We start from the raw sequence: 4700 nt of genomic DNA on the forward strand, positions 1-4700 counted from the left end.
TGGCGATTCACAGACCTGTACCCCTGGGGATAAAAATATATTATATGTTTATAAAAAATAAAATTTTAAAAAAAATATAGAAAAAAAAAAAAAGAACATGCAGAACCTTGAAAGTCAGGCTCTGAAGTTTACTCTTGACTGTACAGGCAACATGGAGCCAACCAGTGTTTGGATCACAGGGATAATCTCTTCACTTTAGGAAGATTAGATGTGTGCTGCATGGCGACAGTTCTTTCATGAAATATTTCTGGAGTGCCTCCTAAGTGCCTCAGCACCCTGTGATGGGGGAGGATGGATCGGAGTTGGAGTGACTGAACAAGAGATGAGTTGGTAGGCCATTGCAGTAGTCCAGGCAGGAGCTACCGCAGGCCTGTTAAGTGGCAGAGTCAGGGGGAGTGGAAAGGAGGGGCAGGAGCCAACACGTGACAGAGGTAGAACTGACAAAACTTGGTGACCATTTTAAGTGGGGAGTGAAGGGGCACCTAGGTGGGTCGCTCAGTCGGTTAAGCCCCCGACTCTTGATTTTGGCTCAGGTCACGATCTCGGGATTGTGTCCCATGCGCGGCTCTGCACTCAGAGTGGAGTCTCCTTGTCCCTCTCCCTCTGCTCCTCCCTGCCACTCTCTCTCTCTCTCTCTCTCTCAAATAAATAAATAGATAAATAAACAAGATCTTGAAGTGGAGGTGAAGGTAAGAGAAAAAAGACTGAGCAGTGACGATAATCATGATCAATACTTGTGCAGCTCCCTTCCATGGGTGCTGTTGTGCGAAGTGCTGTAGGTATGCCGTGTAAATTCGCCCAATAACCCTTTGGACAGATGAGGTCACCACGGCTCAAAGAAGTCAAGGAACTCGTGCCAAGCCAGACAAGTAGGAGACATCAGTGCTAGAGTTTGTGCTTGCGACGATGCCCTAACCTCCCTGCTCTGTTACCTTGGGGGGTGTTGGGGGGACTTGTGCTTTCTTGGCACAGGAATTCAGAAGCTGGTGAGGACACCAGATTCCCTCTTAACACATGCCCTCCCTTGCCCTGTTTATGTGAAAAGCTGGTGGCGGCGGAGGGCTCTGTCTGTCGCCCTTCCTGCAGTTCTTCCCCGGGGGCCTTTCACTTCTGTGCTGGGTACACAGGCCCCCAGAGAAGCAGCGAGGAGACCTGAGGCTGGTAGACTGCAAGCAAAGGCTGCAGCAGATGTGGGAAACCGTTGATCCCCAGGCCCTGTGGGGACAGCAGATGTCTTAAGCCCACATGGAGATTTGCTTTCTGCAGACGTGAGCCAATATTTAGAAATGAGGGGGCTTCACAAAGAAAAAAGGCCTCCCTATGCCCACATTCCCACAAGACAAACTTGGACTTGAGCTGCCACCTGCCAAATGCACACACCATGCCCTTCTCACCACTCATAGCCTTGGAGTCTGACCTTCGCTTCAGCCTGGCCCACCTTGTGCACTCACCCTTATCTGCCTGATCCCAGAGGATGGTTGATTTTGTGATTCCTCGTCTGAATGGCCTCCTGCAGAGTTTCCTCTTTTCTTTCTTTCTCTCTCTCTCTCTTTTTTTTTATTTTTGAGACTTGAGCCACCAAGAAGTAGGTCACGGGGGTCAGTGTCCTCTGGTCCCACCCCTTCCACAAACCCTAGACTTTCTCCTCTCTCCCAGTGCTTGACACCATGGAACAAAGCCATGAAGGGAGGGTTATCATCAAGTCTTACCATTTATTTCTTTATGGGGTTAAACAAGGGCAGAGAGGTCTCTGCCCCACAATGCAACAAAACAGAAAGCAGTACACATACAGAGACTCTCACCGAAACACAGAGGCAGGGGGAAGGGGAACAACTGAATCATAGCCAGGTGAGGGCGGAAGGGACGGGGGACTACTAGGAATCCAGCTTGGAGACTCAGTCATAGGAACTAGTGCAAGAGAGGTCTACTCATGAAGCACAGTGTAGAAAATGGCATAAGAAAGCTGCCCAGCTCTGCTGCCTGTGATGGAGAGCAGGGGGCAGCTGGAGGGGTGGTGGAAGATCTGGGTGGTGAGGGGGACAGGGACAGTCCAAATGACTTTGAGGTGGAGTGAGGTGCCCCTTTCCCCTGCCACTGGGCAAGGCCCTGGGCTGGTCTGAGCCAGGGGTCTCCTGGGCACTTGGTGATGGGGAAGAGAGGATGGGAGTCTCCAAGGGTCCATTCTTTGGGGCCCTAAGGTCCCCCTTTACTTCCCAGTCCCCTTGCCCCTCCTGAGGATGCAGGAGTTAGAAGGCAGGACCTAGGGTCTCTCACATCTACAGAAGCGTCTCTGGAAAGGAGCCAGCACCTCTTCCCCTCCCCAGCTGAAAAGAGCACTCTAGGGATGGGGCATGTGGCTAGGCCCGAAGTGCTGTGGGCCAAACGGGAGAGGGTGTGGGCAGGGCACGGGGGTCAGGGGAGGGAAACAGGCTGTGACAAATGAGAAAACTGGCAGGGAAGGACTCCCCAGTCTCATGGAGCCTATTTGGGACCCAGTGGAAGTCCTTGAATGATACCCTCTCTCCTGGGAGGTCTCCCATCTCTCCCCTGATAACTACTTCAGGCTGTCCCCTCCCCCTCCCTTCACTTGCTGGCATCACATGCAGCCTAGGACACAGGACCTCCTGGCACTGAAAGCCCCTTGGCCTGTCCCAGGGACACAGTTCTGGCTGCCTTTCTTGTCTGCTCTTCTTGGCTTGTAAATGTCCCAGGTAATGTGGCCTCCCACTCCCAGATCAGCACAAGGCTAATAGCCCCCAAGGGGCCTTGGAGGCCTCATTTCTTGTCTAGCTCTCAGGCCTAACTGAGTATTTCCAGTCTCAGCCAAGAAAAGACAGCACATTATCTTTATTCAGTGGGTCCTCTTGCCCGTCTCCGGACATTCTCCAGGAGGGGGCAGGGGTGCCTGGATCAGGAGACCTGCTACAGGGTGAGGAAGAGTCTGGTTGTTCCACAATTGAGATAGTAACCCATGGGGTCAGGGATGGGAAGGGACAAATACTCTTTGGTAGGCTGGGGATGGGGACAGGGTGGGGACAGGGGAGGCTCATCTCTGGAAAGCCCTGGGGCAATGCCACCAGGTTCTCCTTCATGGAGGCCTGGGCTAGGACAGAATGAGGGTGTATGGGGACCCAGGCCAGGCCTGACCCACTGGGCTTAAGTCCCTCCTCCCCATGGAGATCAGAAATGGAAACATCATTGGCCTCAAGGCCAAGATCTCCAGGGCAAGAGTGGCCCTTGGGAGTATGTGCACCTTCTGTAAGATAATGGCCCTTCAGACAGTGGCAGTCTGACCATGTGCTATCAGCCTTCTGTTTCGAGGCCCAACAACAGACTTCCTGTGCTCTTTCCCTGCAGGACTCTTTATGTAACCCTATCTGATTTGGGGAGCTGTTCTCAAGCCTGCCTCAACACTGATCATCCATCTTCCCCAAGCCAGGTGACTGTAAACCATTCAGTCATTTCTCTAAGCTCTCTGCCCACATCTCTCCCCTCCCTTCTGTTCCTCTCCTCTCCTCTCTTCCCCTCCCCTCTCCTCTGCTCTCCTCTCTCCTCTTCTCCCCTTCCCTCCTCTCTTCTCCCTTCTCTCCTGTCCTCTGCTCTGCTCTCTTCTCCCCTCCTCTCCTCCCTTCTCTACTCCTCTCCCCCCCACTCTCCTCTCCTCCATTCTCCTCTCCTCCTCTCTCCTTCTTTCTCCTCTCTTCTCTCTCTTCCCTCCCCTACTCTCTTCTCCTCACCTCTCCTCTCCTCTGCTCTTCTCTCCTCCCCCCTCTTCTCTCCTCTCCTTTCTTCTCCTCTCCCCTCCTCTACTCTCCTTTCCTCTCCTCCCCTCCCCTCTCTTTTTTCTCTCCCCCAACTCTCTTCTCCTCTCCCCCTTTCTCTCCTCTCCTTTCTTTTCCTCTCTTCCCTCCCCTACTCTTCTCTCCTCTCCTGTCCTCTGCTCTCTTCTCCTCTCCTCTTCCCTCTCCTACTCTCCTCCCCTCCCCCTGCCCTGTTCTCTTCCTCTTCTCCCACACTCTCCTCTCCCCTCATCTCTTCTCTACTCTCCTTTCTTCTCCTCTCCTCTCCCCTCCCCTCCCCTCCTCTCCTCTCCTCCCCTCCCCTCCTCTTCCCTCCTCTCTTCTCCCTCTTCCCTATCTCCACTCTCTCTCACCACTCATTCTGTACCCCATTCCTACCCCTCATTGCCTAGGGTGGCAGGGCACAGCTTAACCGGGGCCCCGACCTAGCCATGACTGTATGCACCTCACCTCCCAGCCTGGCACTTGCCTGTGGTGGCCCCACATGGGGCAAGGTGCGCTGGAGTAGGAGAAGGGCCACTGCACCGTCTGCCATTGCCTATAGGGGTATGGGCAGGAGGGAATTAAGGATCGTGGCAACAAAAGGAATGAGGAGGGGGGAAAGAGCTTCTCCCCTCTGTGCCCCCCAACATTCCCTGCAGGGCCAAGGCTGGTTGAGCAGCCTCCTTCCCTAGGGTCAGGGCTCTCAGCAGGAGTGGATATGTCCAGCCCCCACTCCTCCCCTTTTTTTGCTAAGCCCCATAGATCGGGACCTGGGGGGGGGGCACCTGCTGTTCTTGCCTTGTTCTCCTGGATGAGTTTTGCAGCTCCCTGGGGCCCTCTGGCCCTACTGCTGGAGCTGCTTTTGGGGTGGGGGTACGTTGGGGGTGATGTGTGGCCCCCCATTTCCCCCCGCCCCCC

Source organism: Enhydra lutris, unplaced genomic scaffold (genome assembly GCF_002288905.1).
Source record: "Enhydra lutris kenyoni isolate GAN:26980312 unplaced genomic scaffold, ASM228890v2 scaffoldscaffold81, whole genome shotgun sequence".
NCBI lineage: Eukaryota > Metazoa > Chordata > Mammalia > Carnivora > Mustelidae > Enhydra > Enhydra lutris.